Raw genomic sequence first — 16,016 nt, forward strand, 5'->3', positions numbered from 1 at the left:
TGAGCTAGATAGGTATAGGAAACCCTAATATAGTTTGAAAGAGCATTTGAATCTGCTTTAATTTATTTAAAAAAATACAGGGTCTTGTATTTGAAACAACGAAGTTTTTATGTATAATAAATATTTAAAATAGACAATTTTTGACACCCCAGTATATATTAAACGAAGTAATCAAATTTTTCAGTAAAGTTTATTTCTTTGGCTTAAAAGTCAGCACAAGAATTAATTCTGAAAAGCAATGTACAGGGTGTTAATAATATATTCTATTGTAGCATGCATTTTTAAATGTCTCAAAAACCAAAGATTTTAAACATATTGAACCCTTATAATGAATACCCTTTTTTGGGCCCAAGAATCCAAAGATGAAATAAAATACAGGTTGTTCCATAAGAAAAAATATAACTTTGGTATGGATCTTAGTTCTGACACACCCTGTATATTTCAAAATAATTTTAAATTGTGCACATTCCCTCCCCACATATACCCATAAAATATTTTGTTTCTACATCTTTTCGTTTTCGTATAATCAACCGAGGCGAATGAAGTGCGCCACCCTGTATATATGGTATATTAAAAGTAGCATTAGGGAAATTAAATTTCAATCAAATATACCTAAGCAAAATAAAATTTAATAGAAGTTTAATACGGGAGCTATTATTATTATTATTATATAATTACCGTAGAAGTTCCACTAATAATTATACTTCAAAAATTTGCGAGAAATGTCATTTTGGCCCTTGATTATCTTTCGTCAAGAGAAATTGTGATTATAAATTAAAAGTGAATCAATGAAGCTTCATTCAGAACTTCGCAATTAGTGGAATAAATTAGTGGTTTCAATTACACTTTATACTTTTTAGTTTATGATCATTCACATCATTTCTCACAAATTTTGAAGTATAATTAGTAGAGACGGTAAAAGTTTGAAAACTTTTTCTACTAATTGAAAATGTCTACCACTAATTTTGACGTTCTGAATGCTTACATGGAATTAAAGGAACACACTTCTACGCTAGTTGAAACCACTAATATATTCCACTAATTGAGAGTTTATGAAAGAAGCTTTAAACTTTAAAGTAATCAGTGGAACTTCCAATAATCTTTACTATATTGTTTAGCCACTATTTAAGCTGAAATAAAACCATGCTACACCACGGCATCATCATCGTAAATATTGGGGAAAAAATCCTTTCCTGAATGTTATCTAGACCACAAGATGATATTATTTGCATAGGCCTGGCATTACTGCCAAGGGAACAAGAAGACAGTGAAAATAATCCTTGATTCTTTATTTAGTTTTTCACATTACCACTCCCATTCTATTAAATTTCTTGAACCAGAAAAAGCGAGAAGTCGTAAAAGTCTAGAGTGGAGTAGGTTTGTGCGACATTGAGCTGGATGATCATAAATAATACTAATTAAGCAGGCCATATCGTTTTATTTTGTTTCCTATATTGTGACGGTTCTTTAAGCGACGATTACATTGAATGCAAAAGTTTTGCGGCCTATTTCATTATAATAGCGTACGACCAAAAAGTTTTTTTATTTATTTGTTTGCTGTTCATTACTCGATCACTCGCAGGCCTCGCTCATACTACATAATTTAACAAATAAAAGAAATATCTGTAACTAAAGGAACTTTATTAAAATATGTTATTTAATATAAAATGTTAACATAATCCCCCATTCACAGCCAAACAATACCCCAAATGATTGTGAAATTCACGCCTCACAATGCAAAGCTGTTAAAGGGAGAATCTTTAGCATTCCACAGAGATGTTGTTTTCAGTCCATCCGTTTATCCAAATGTCTGTATTCATTATACCCGTAAAGACGGTTTTTGAGTGTGCTACACAGTAAGAAGTCGTTCGGCGAGAAATCCTGTGGTATTTTTCTACGGTACCCCCAATAAACGGGAGTCAATGTTTTTCTTTTCTACAACAAAAAGAATATTAAAGTCATTGTTGTTTTCTACCTGTTCAATTATTTTTGTCTTCACACTTCCATGTTCTTAATACCTTAATTAGTGCCTATACTCTCACAAACCTCTGGTTTATTCTTTAAACTGTTGGCTTATAGGCTTTCCGAAGAGTGAGCTGCGAACATATCTAACACAGCGAGAATAATATTTCCAGCAATATACCGTTTAACCATTGTAACTTTTTCAGAAGTTGGGAAATTCATAATTATTTTATACAAAATTACTCTATTTGGTACATTCAAATTTTTGTAAATAAAACGTGACATCCAATTTGACAATAACACAATCACATATCAGTTTTGCTGGTATTTTAATTGTAACTTCTCTGCCACGGAAAAAAATCATTTCTATATTCAAGAACAATCATACACTTAAAATTTTACACTTTCTTTAAGGATAGTATTCTTTCCATGAGTACAACAAATATTTGGAACTATTTTACTTTTACACTTGCTTTTTAAATATAGTTATAGTCACTTTAAGTAATTTTGAATCTAAAAAAAAAGAATAAAATGACTTATATTTAAGAAAACTTATATTACTATCAAACGAATAAATCCTTTAGCAACGAAGAAACTATTATTAAATGAAGTATAAATGCTTTTATATAATAATAAGTAGTATTCTTAACTTTTTTAAAACTTTTACTTGAAATCGGTGTATTAAGACTTTAAATAAGTATATTATTCTCGGCGCGAGAATAACACCCTAATTTCCAAGAGTTACTATTCTTATATTAAGTGACCATCCCCAACAGCAACAACGCAACAGTGCATTCCTGATTCCTATCTTCATTTGGTTTCTGTTTCTCCTCTGCGACACGAGACGCGCCGTTTATTCTAATAAAGACGCGTTTTTTGTTATCGTTTGTGCTTGTGATATGTTAAAAGAGAGGACCTTCTTCAGGCATGGGAGATGACGGATTTGATCCCAAAATTTCAAGGTAATTTTAGCAATAATCCTACATTATTTGATGACATTGGTTTGAGGTTAGGGGGACTCCATTTTAATATGCATTATTTTTTATACATTGGTGGTAAACTAGGTATGTACGTGTTTGGAATGATTCAATTATGTTTTAACAATTTTTATTATCGTTTCTCGTTTTCAATTAGCGATGCCGCTGTTCAATATCTACCTATATTGGGAAATTACACACTTTTATTGTATTTTCTTATTACGAAAAGTATATAATTTGGTAGGTGATGTTTGGCTAATCTAATTTAAAAAGTATTAACCATATTCGGGGTTATTCTGGTGATGTTACAATATTCCATGCCTATTGGAAATGGAAATTAGAATTTTTAGCATGTCCCAACTCTATTATATTCATATATGTTACCGGGCAAACCCGATTTTAGGATAAACTAGTTTTTCTGAGCACGAATATTAACCGGGATCGAAAAACTATATAGTTCTCACAAAATTCGGTAACGTGTTCCCTATGCTTTCGGAGGTTCGGGTTCGATCTTGTTAGAAACTCTTGTTTTGGTAAAATCTTTTCTTAATTTCCATTTACAATAGGTATGGAATTTTGAAATATTACCAGAATAACCCGGAATATGGTTAATACTTTTTAAATTAGATTAGCCAAACATCACCTACCAAATTATATGCTTTTCGTAATAAGAAAATACAATAAAACTGTGTAATTTCCCAATATAGGTAGATATTGAACAGCGGCATCGCTAATTAAAAACGAGAGACAGTACTAAAAATTGTTAAAACATAATTGAATCATTCCAAACGCGTACGTACCTAGTTTACCACCAGTGTATAAGAAATAATGCATATTAAAATGGAGTCCCCCTAACCTCCAACCAATGTCATCAAATAATGTAGGATTATCGCTAAACTTACCTTGTAATTTTGGGATCAAATCGTCATCTCCCATGCCTGAAGAAGGTCCTCCATTTTCACATATCACAAGCACAAACAATAACAAAAAAACTTTATAATTTTATAAACTACCTAGTCGGCGCGTCTAGTAACTAACCCAAAAGTAAGAAGAGGCTTTATTTTATAGTAGGTGATATTACACTTGAATAAAGTAATTATTACATGTACACAAAGAATTTCTATACTTAATGCAATAATTTGCTAATTTACAAATAAGTATAAGTAGTACTCGAAACAAGACTTTATCTCGAATTTTCTGGAGTGTAGTTATAATCTTAATTTCAATAGTAGGTAAATCTTAAATAAAAGATAAATTTTCTTAGCTTCTAAGGATAAGGTTTTCTTAAAAAGAAGTATAACTAGATTTGCGGAATGGGGAAACTAGCATATCGTTGGTTCAAGATTAATAATCTTTAAGCCAGTTTAGCTTTTTTTCCGGGATAGTGTTTAACCATTGTAACTTTTTCAGAAGTTCGGAAATTCATAATTATTTTATACAAAATTACTCTATTTGGTACATTCAAATTTTTGTAAATAAAACGTGACATCCAATTTGACAATAACACAATCACATATCAGTTTTGCTGGTATTTTAATTGTAACTTCTCTGGGCCGTATTATAAATTTTATAAATTTGAAGGCAGATTTTTGCAGTATCTTTTAAATGAATATTCCAAATGAAACGAAATTCAAAACAAAAATACAAGTCTAATACAACTTTTGCCTAAAATTATCTGGGGAGATAATATTAAAGCTTTCCAAAATTTACATGGGATTTCCTATGTCTTGTGTTCCGATGCACCACACGGTACTATAATAGCAACTAAATCACAAGTATAACAAAATAATAATTATTTTGGCTTAATTTTTGTTAATCAATAATATTTGCAATAAAAATATTGATAGGCATCTAAGAGTTCTTTGAACCATAATTCATATTTGAAAACTAAAACGATGGTACAATCACTTTTCTGAAAAGTGGCTGTAATCGTAAAATTGTGAGAACTTTATGAAGCTCCATATAAATCAAATCATAAACGGCCTATGAAATATGGTAATTTTGCTCGAATCCTATTTGTATTGCATAATCACTAAATTGGTGTAATGGCTATCGATTGAAAGGTTCTAGTGAATCGGCCAAACGAGTAGGTGATTTTAGAAAAATTAGATAACGGGAAGTAAACCTTAAAGGAAGCAAATGATTTTATTTTATTTACAACCACATAATACTGACATTACTGACTTTTTCCCTCACTCGGTTTTTTTTTATTTCTCGCCTCATTTAATTAAGAAAAATATTCTTGTAATATATTTATTAAATACTTATCTAACATCAACAAAAATCAACAAGAAGATTAACAATAATAATCGAAGATTTTAATACATTTATTTGTTGAAGATAAAAATGCTAGACTTCTTTGGCTTAAAACCTACATTCTGTCGTTTTAAAAAAGCGTTTGTGATATTTTGATATGTCACTCTTTTCCCTTAATTCTAGCATTGCCCGTATCATGCTGTACGCAGCCCATAGAGTAGATGGCATTTTTTGCCTTGCCATGTCGCTAAAATATGCCATCAAGACTGTCTCTGAAGCAATATTCTTAGCATTTCTTTCGGCACACCATTTTTCGTATACTTTCAATGCTATTTCATATCGCCCCCTACTTTTCTCTGGAAGTAAACTGGCTTCTGCTCTTTTTGCAGCTTCTGTAAGTTCTGGTCGAGTACCAATATTAAAGTAGTCTTCATTACCAGAACTTTCCGACAACATTCTATGTATATCAATTAGAAAAAGCGAACGAGAAATTCAAAACTGTCACTTAGTTAAATAAAACACTAAATCACCACAATACACGAAAACACTTTTACTTTTACATGGTAAGCGAAACGCGCGTCCAGTGTAAAAGTAAAAGTGTTTTGGTGTATTGTGGTGATTTAGTGTTTTATTTTGCTGTGTAACACCAAAGGTTCCAACCCTCAACTGTGATGTCACTTAGTTGTTTGTTTTGCTGTTGAAGGTGCGCCATAACAACCACTGGTACCGGTAACCATAGATATGGAAATGTCAAAACAGAACATATTTTCGCATATTTATTTTTATTTTTTCAAGTCCTATGAGTATTTTGCCACTGTAAGAAAATCTACAAAATAAAATAGTAATTTTTTGTGCTGCTTCGTTAATCCAAGGGAAACTAATAGTCAGCAGTGGTTTATTAATAAATAAATTTGCCCAATGGACAAAAAAAGCTTAGCGATTCGGGAAGTCTTCCCGTCGCGTCGTTGGAAGCAAAAAAAAACTATTTAAAATTTCTAAAATTCGAGAACACTTTAGTTTTTTAAACAGATACGTCTATAAAAATCGTCGACATTCTGTTAAAATGACATTATATCAATTTAAACTTCAAAATTAACAATAATTACTTGATAAGGTAACACCAATGAACTTGAAACTTTCTGTATGATTATTTTTAAGTTGTTTTTAATTTTTACGTATGTAAAGTTTATTTTCTTTAAAATCAAAGAAGCGATTGTCATACATTACTAACATCTACAGATGCATGAGCATCTGTAGATCATCATTTATTTTTATTTGATTGTATTAAACAAGCCTCCTTCATTTTTCTTTTAGAGGCTATCGTTTCTTTCATTATAATTTTTGCGTTGTTAAAATCTACTCTGTGTCCTGTATCCCATGAATGCTGACAAACCTTAGTTTGTGAAAATCGGTCTTTCTATATTATTTTCTATATTATATTTCTTTATAATTAGTATTTTTTTAGTAAACCACTAAATGCTAACAATCAGTCTTCGTGGAATTAACGCAGCAGTGTTTACAAAAATAACTATTTTATTTTGTAGATTTCCTTATAGTGGCGAACTTTGGAGAAATGGATCCGCCACAAAAGTATAGACATTTTTTAGTGTAATAATTTGAATTAGAGATTGGTACTAAATTAGTATATTATTTTTATTGGTATAAATTAGTATTAACTTTTTTTATTTTATTAATTAGATTATTAGTATTTTATACTAAAAAGCTGCAAGAAAATTTTGTTTACCTATATTATTGTATATATTAGAGCGGCCTTTTCTATCGTTTGGCGCGAGATCCTTAATATCTCTATTCGACATCGCCGAGTCAAATTGTTAAAGTTGCGTTTGTCATTTCGTTGGAGAATCAACCGTGAACAGCCCCGAGAGGGGGTATTTCTGGACCTGATGAAGGGTAGGTCCAGAAATCGGTCGTGATTTTAAAATATTTCCATAATCCTGCATAGTAGTTTAATTCCAAATATAAACTATGATGACGTAATATCAGTTTTACATGTGTTTGCTATGCATTCAAAGACTCGTATATGTAATATCAAATTCAAATCGCAATATATACAGTTAAGTTATTGCCATTCTAGTCTACGAATTCGTACCTTTATGTTTCTTTAGCTTCACATTTCATCTGAACTATCCACCTATTACTAAAATTGTCCTTCCATATCCCAAAATAGAATAATCTTAAATCTTAGCGAAGCAGAAGCTTTAACTTTCTCCGTGACTTCTTTGTTTTAAACGGGATTCTCTGTATGACTAAGTAGTTGTTACTGAATTGTAATAAAGCTTGCGATGCTACTGTTGTTAAAACTTCCATAAATATTTGTTAACTATACCAGGTGTTTTTCAAAAGTGGCTCACCCCTATAACTTTTTATATTTTCAGGTAATAAAAAGAGATTTGTATGTTAGTACATAACACAAATCAGGGTTGATTGACGTAAAAATTATTTTCGACCACTTCCTGTTTCACTGAAAGTTATTAAAATTGTTGGTTTTTAAATGGTAACCTAGGTATTTTTTACTTTATTTGGTTAGGTTAGGAATAATTAAAAAAACAATTACGAATAATTTGGTACCACATACTTAGTATTTGGAGTCAAATTGTTAATATGAACACAACCATTGCCACTCTAGATCTAATATATAAAATTCTCGTATCATAGTTTTTGTTACCATACTCCTCGGAAACGGCTTAACCGACTTTGATGAAATTTTATATGTTTATTCAGTAGAATGTAGAATGTTTAGGAAGGGAGTTAATCACCACGACTTTACAGATCTATTGTGTGTTCTCCTTTCTTAAGTTACAACGAGTTATAGCTCATCATACAGCATCAGGGCTTTAACAAAAGCCAGTATCTGAGACGGCTCCACAGAGGCCAGTTCTCTATTCTCGACATAAGCCGTACCAAACTTCATGGCACAAACGGTCGTCGTCTCGGCTGCCTCAGTTGCCGAACATATTGTTGATAAAGAACATTGTATAGATCTTAATAATTTAAAATTAATTAAACAAGTCTCAAATTACAGGTAATTAGATGCATATGAAAGCATCAGAATTAATAAATGTAAAGATAGTATGAACAGAGACTACGGTCCAATTCCTTCAAGTTCTTTGTTCCTACTACTCTAGTGGCGGAAATCTAACTGTTACGCTCAGTTGGCTCTGACTCGGTTGGCTAGATTTTGCCACGCCCACTCGGTGCCCACTGGGCGAGTATATAAACGCTCAACTTGTAGATTGTACTTTAGTTTATAATCATCTGCTGTTGATGCTAACATGGTTAGCGAAACGCGCGTTCAGTGTGAAAGTAAAAGTGTTTTGGTGTATTGTGGTGATTTAGTGTTTTTATTTTATAGTGTTTTTATTTTGCCTCAGTGATAAGATGTTCTGATGTTTCTCCATTTTCCCCACCGAATCTGCATTCGCCGTTGTTTCTCAGCTTCAGCCTACTGATGTGTTCGTTGATGAGACAGTGTCCTGTTAGAAAAATCCGAAGATTGTTTTTTGAAATTTTTGATTTTTCTCGGTCGCTTCAAAGTTCAAAGTTTGCCGGTAATTTATATGTTACTGTAAATGTCCGAAATGCGGTAAAACCTAGGATAAGCGCGCTAAACCTAGGATTTACCAAAAGAATGTGATAAAAGCCCGAAAACTATTTATTTTGCTTCCTTTTCGGACTTTTACCGGACCCAAAAAAATTCATTGCGCCTACTTTGGGTGTCCACGACTCAGCCCCGTAGAGATGTTGAGACGTTTATCGCACAGTAGGTTCCGCAATTTTAGGAAGTTTGATCTAGCCATCTCAATTCGAGCTCTGATCTCAATGTCTGGGTTTAGGTCTTCACTAATCCAACTGGCCAAATATCTAAACTTTGAGACTCTTGCTATTGGTGTCCCACCTACGACTACCTCCGTTGCCTGTCTTGCATCTCTATTTATCACCATGACTTTTGTTTTGTTTGTATTTATCCTGAGACCCATTGAGTCGCCCACCGAGGACAGTCTATCAAGAAGTCTTTGCAGGCCCTCAGTGGTGGCTGCAATAACGACGGTATCATCAGCATATCTCATGTTGTTAATAAGCCTGCCATTCACTTTTATGCCGTCTTCTGATCCCTCAAGCGCATTTCGAAATATTAGTTCGGAGTACATATTGAAGAGCATAGGGCTCAATACGCATCCTTGCCTAACTCCACGCTTGATAGGTATTGCTGTTGTTTCAGTGTCCTGTAGTTTTACTGTCGCTACTTGTTGCTCGTATAGCTTTTGGATAATTTTCAGGTCTTGGGTATCCAGGCCTCTTCTTTCAAGGATGCTCAGCAATTCCCTGTTACCTGTTCCCAATTACCTGTTACCAATTCCCTGTTCCCTTTTACCACTTGCCTTTGGTAAATCCTAGGTTTAGCGCGCTTATCCTAGGTTTTACCGCATTTCGGACATTTACAGTGACATATACACTAATGTAATTCAATTATTGATTATTCAATTATATGAAATTAAAATACCTAAGGATGTTAAACTGCAGTTGTGTTATTTAGCCTAGTGATAGCTAACACATCACAAATTTAAAGAATGATCACAAACATATTTATATAAACTTAGCCATGGCAACATCTGGTCGTATCAGCTGGTTTGTAAATAGCAATGAAATATCCATAAGCCACAAGATATAACGAATATGGCTAGCCTCGTGCTATCTTAGAAGAAATTGAAGAAACACTCGGTCTGCAGAGCTAGCAATCAGAGGATCGATCCAACTAAACGCAATTTCTTAACGTTTCCTGTGCTCAGGGCTTCGCGTACAAATAAAATGCGCCATCACGAAAATGATAAAGTTTGTTTTATGTCGTTTATATCAAAACCTATCGAACAGGAACGGACTCGGACGCTATGGAATCTCAAGTGCTAGGTACATTACGTTATGGATTTATGCACCTGCGGTACAACATAACGTATGTCAATTAGTAAATGAGAAAATAACTGAGAATCTCCATCTAAACTTACATTGATTTATATTTTTCTACAGGGAATGTATATTTACGATAGTTGCTAGTAAAAGAAATTGGCGTTACAAGGATTTTAATTTATATAAATTCTAGGGCTCAAGTAAAAGCAGGGAATAATCTAACCCGAGACATACCAACACAAGACGAGACATACCATAGACAAGGAGACAGTCTTAGCCCCTTCTTATTCAATCTTTTAATTGATATCACCATAGAAAAGGTGACCTCGACGAATATCGGTTATCGAATGGGACACAACAGAGTTAGCATTGTGTGTTACGCTGATGATGCAGCCATTATCGCGGAGATAGAGGACGATATGCAGAGACATCTTCATAAATTCTATCAAGTAAGCCGAGAATTAAATATGATCATACCTACAGAAAAAAACTAAATGCTTAACTTTCTCTAAAGAGCCGGTAAGATGCAAACTGGTAGTAGAAAACAAAATTATTGAGCAAATATCACAGTTTAAATAACTAGGAATAGATACTACCATGATCCAGAGAAAGATAAGAAGCCAAATAAACAGAACAACGGCCATGTCAGGATGTCCGAGGCAAATAGTGTGGACAAACCCCTTCCGGTGAACAGACAGCAAACAAAACCAAAAGCATATTAAGAGTCGCTGAAATGAAGAACCTAAAAACCATAATGGGGAAGACTAGAAGAGACAGAATTAGAAACACAAATATATCAGACAACAATGTGGAATACAGGACGTAGCGAGATGGGGTAGGCAAAGAAAAATACAATGGTGCGCACATGAAAAACGCATGACAGAAAACAGTCTACCACGCATAGCTCTTTAAGGGAAACCCATGGGTAAGAGACAGCCGGGAAGACCTCCAAAAAGATGGAACGACAGTTGGCAATCCATCTCCCAAGAACTCCTACAGAGGCAACTTTAAAACTAACAGATCGACTAGATCTCAAATAAGTAGAAGAAGAAGATTAATTCTAGTGCAAAATGAAACACTATTTTACCGCAATACACCTAAACACTTTTAACACTCGATGTGCGTTTCGCTAATCACGTAGTATCATCAGCATAGGATTAAAACTGTTAAACTGTTTCAATCATCCGCTGATGATATGCTTTAGTACTGGTCTCTACTGGTTTGCACAGTGAGCCAGAAATTTGCTAAGGCCGCTTAAAAATTACAAAACAATACAATATAGATATAAGACAGTGAATAGTAAAAAAATATTTAAAAGTTTCTGAAGAATCGAAGTATTTAATAATATACAAGGACTATTATTAGTTCAACTTTAATCATCTGCTGACGATGCTAACATGGTTACCAGAACCCGCGTCCAGTGAAATCCAAAAAACTGGTGATTTCGATTTTATGGAAAGAGATATACTTTCCGAAACGTTACGCATTTTTTGTCCGTTAGGCAAATTTGTTTAATAGTAAGCCACCGATGACAATAATTAGTCACCGTTGTATTAACGCAGTAGGGTTCACAAAAAATAACTATTTTATTTTGTAGATTTTCTTCCAGTGGCGAAATACCCATAGGACTTTTTTAGATAAATTTACTGTGTTAATTTAGGGAATGTGGAATGTATGGAAGGAAGTTTAAACACCGCGATCTTACAGTGTCTAACTATTGTGTCCCCCTTTCTTGAGTTATAACTCTTCCTAAAATCTCGGGACTTTGACAAAAGCCAGTATCTAAAACGGTTTTACAGAGGTCAGTTCTCCATCTCTGATATCAGTCGTACCAAAGTACTTGACACAAATGGTTGTCGTCTCGGCGCACTGAATGATGAGGTGTTCTGGAGTTCCTCTAGGCGTGTTCACTGAGGAAAGAGTCTCCTGTTAAAAGCCGCATTACAATCCAAATATTGTTCTAACTTGAATCAAAGAAAATCTTTGATTTTTCTCGGTCGTAAGTTCTGAGAAATGTCTTCCTGATTTTGGATTTAAGTAAAAGCTTCATTATTTTGAATCTCTAAGTAGTTTAGTGCAGGAAGCTTCAAGAAGAGTGACAGAATATTATCATGAATTGAATAGGAATTCGGAATGACAGCTATTAATTATACAGGGTGGTCCGAACTGTATTCCGGAAACTTCGGCGGAATATTCTGCAGATAGAAATAAGTAAAAAAGGTCGTATAATGTATGTCCTAAAATTTAGTTTCGGAGATACAGGGTGTAGAAGTTTCATTTTTATTTCGATTGTTTCCAAATAATTTATGAAGTAACGTCAATATTTAGATGAAAATTGGTGTCTAGGAGTTTTGTGACAGAAGAAATTTGATTTTGATGTCACTAAGACTCCTATTGACATTGATTGAAGAGTAATAACTTGTCGTCCGTACCTGTATAAAACTACAAAGTAAAAAAATATATATTTCCGTGATTTTTTACGTAAAATATGTCTGTTGGCAAAAATCGCTACGAGCAACCATTCTCAAGATATTTAGAATGGACATAGTCAATACATGTCATTACAAAAATAAACATGTTGACTAGATAGTTATTTGACTGAAATGATAAATTTGGGAACTTCGAATTTCTATTGAACTTTTGGTACAAAAACATTTCAAATTTATGAATTCAGTCTAATAATTATTTAGTCAACATATTTAATTTATGTCAATGATGACAGGTATTGATAATTTCGATTCCAAATATCTCGAAAACCATTACTCGTAGCGATTTTAACCAAGAGACTTTTTTACGCAAAAAATGTCGTAAATGTCTATTTTTTTACTCAGTTGTTTTATACAGATACGAACGAAAAGTTATAACATTCCAGACCAGTTAAAAAATATGTAGGTGGCGCCATCTACAAGTAGGAGTCGTATTGACAATAAAATCAAGTTTCTCATGTCAAAAAACTCCCAGACACCAATTCTCATCCAAATATTGACGTTACTTCAGAAATTATTTGGAAAAAATCGAAATAAAAATGAAACTTCTACAACCTGTAACTCCGAAACTAAGCATTTTAGGATATACATTTATATGAACTTTTTTACTTATTATTACCTGCAGAATATGATGCCGAAGTTTCCGGAATACAGTTCGAACCACCCATACAGGATACACCATGCATCAGTTTGTTTGTTTTTCATCTTTTTCTAGAAAAATATCCATATAAATCTCATAAATATTATAAAATAAGAAAATGCAATTTATTGTGGACTCTATGGGTAAGACAAATATACAAGGAAGTTCACCGAGCGTATCAAACTCCATCTCTAAACTAAAAAAAATCTATTCAAATTTATATCGTCCATCGTGTTATCCGAGACAAATCCGAGGTACACAGCGCGATCCCGATCAATTTCCGGCCCACGCTCTCTGGGCCCGTTCCTGCCAAGCCGGTCCTGATCCCGCCGTTTGATCCATCACCACGACTGCGTTCTAGGGCGGACACGATCGGCCGGTTCCGTTAGGGCATACGACAAGCATCGCCACTTTCCGAAATGGGCAAAACAATAAGCTTTGGAGCAAATTCGTAGAGAAAGATGCACTTAAACGCGAAACTCCTATATGGTATATACTGTACGTGCGATATTTGTTTCATTATAACTCTTCGGCTAAATACTTGGTGACGATGAGTTAGCCTTGGTTTTCATTACTTATTACTATGCAGGGGTGTCAAAGAAATAGTGTATCTAACTTCGGCGGGTGATTCTACAGATAAAAATAAAACAAAAAGTTTCTATGAACATATGCCCTAAAATGCTTCCCGAACAAGTCACAGCTCTCGAAAGGGTAAATAAAAATAATATATATTTTGTTTATTTTTAAGAACATTGGTAAACCGTTTTTCTTGAAATTTGGTACTATAACACATATTTTTATGCCAAAAAGAATGACAATAATGTAGAATTCCGTAACAGCCCTGAAAAGGAAATTTCCATTAGGATAGAGAGTAGTAGTGGGAACTATCGAATGAATACTATCGAAACATTCGATAGTTGCAATTCATTCGAATAATTCAATAGCTAGTAAGAAAACATTCGTTGAAAACTATTCGAATAAAAATTATCGAATAGATGCGTCATCTGCCTTGAAATATTGTATTCTAGTAATTCGGCAGCAAAAACCATTCATTTATAAAATTCATTCATTTATGAAATTCATTTATTCGTCAGGATCGATTATAATAAAATATTAACTGAATTTTAGTTATCGGCCGGCGATTTCTTTCCGAGAAACCCGACAGCGGTCGGTGGTAATGCTATGAAAGAAGCCGGCATCTTTGATTTTTTGCGGAGTCATAGAAATATAAGGACACATTATTTTTTTTATTGGGGTGCTAGTATTTACACAGAAAATACATTATGAAGGGCGCTGTTGCCATATATCGGTATTAGTTGATATTAGCAAAGAATATTATTGTTTGGCTTTAGTTAGTTAGGGATAGTATGTCTATATATTTTGCTTTTTTTATTAATATTCTGTTGTTACACTGCAATAATACTTGTTATTTTGGATGTAGGAAAATGATTTTTAATGTTTTTAAGCAAAGACTGGTTTAATAAAAATAATAATAACAGTAATAATTTGTTATACCTATTAACAACAAAATTTAAAATAATTTAATATAAACATTTTTTTACGTAGTAGCAAAATATAAACAACAAATTAGATGTCAAAATTATTTATATTAGATCCTATTTAAAAATAATATAGTCCTTAAATTTTTTGGCAACGTTGGTTTATTAAATAATAATAATTACAGAACTAATTTGTTATATTAACAACAAACTTGAAAATCATGAAATATAAACACTTATTAATTTTCTAATGTAAATGCAGTGTAATGGAAGGAAAATATAGATAAAAAATTAGAAATCAAAATTATTTATATTACTTTTTATTACTTTATATTACTATTTAAAGATAATATTTACTTTTACCGGCATTTACTTTAAAAAATAAATGAAATATTTCTTCGCAAAAAACTACATGTAAGAGAATTAGCATAAACAAAATACAAACATCGTTAACTTTTTTTTTAAACTGGCACGTGTAAAACTTTCAATTTAATTTTCTCACCCCATAGTTAGAGTTCGAGAACCATTTACTTAACCACATTACTTAAATATGATTATTAAGTTCAACTAATTCGTATTATTAAAACATCTAAAATACAAATATGTATTTTTAAAATTAATTCTAAGTTCATCTCATCTCTCTTAAAAATTGCTACTTCTCAAAATTTCCCATTAAAAAATAGACCATATACCATATAAAATAAAATAATTGAAAGATCGTGCTACGGAAAATCACACAAATTTTCGGAAAAATTTTGACACCTGCACACGCACACAATCGTCAATTAAAAAAAACTACTATTTTGGTATTTTAAATATTTTAATAAAGGCAAAAATAGCACAGTATTTATAAGGCGAAGTTATAAAAATTTGGAAGAACTAATAATGCACTGACGCACACAAAAATCAAACGAATACTAAATTTCATTTATCAAAAGCATTCGATAGTCATGGCTCAACGATAACCATTTAGTCACACGGCGAGGTTGTCACATATGCTTTAGTATACAAATGAATGAATGATTTTATTCGAATAAAACCATTCGATAGTTGAAATCATTCATTCAGTAACCATTCGATAGTTTAATTCATTCGATAGTTCCCATCGCTAGTAGAGAGTACTACTGGTGGTACTTGTTTTATCCTTATATAGATACAGTAATATCAACCAATTAGAATGAAAGCTAGTACTTTCATCATTTCACTAGTACTAAAATCATCTGCTTATATGTTAATAAAAACTGTGCTTTGGAAATGTCATAAAAACATTTCC

This window comes from Sitophilus oryzae, unplaced genomic scaffold, assembly GCF_002938485.1.
Source record: "Sitophilus oryzae breed Bouriz unplaced genomic scaffold, Soryzae_2.0 scaffold_1968_pilon_pilon, whole genome shotgun sequence".
Taxonomy (NCBI): Eukaryota; Metazoa; Arthropoda; class Insecta; order Coleoptera; family Curculionidae; genus Sitophilus; species Sitophilus oryzae.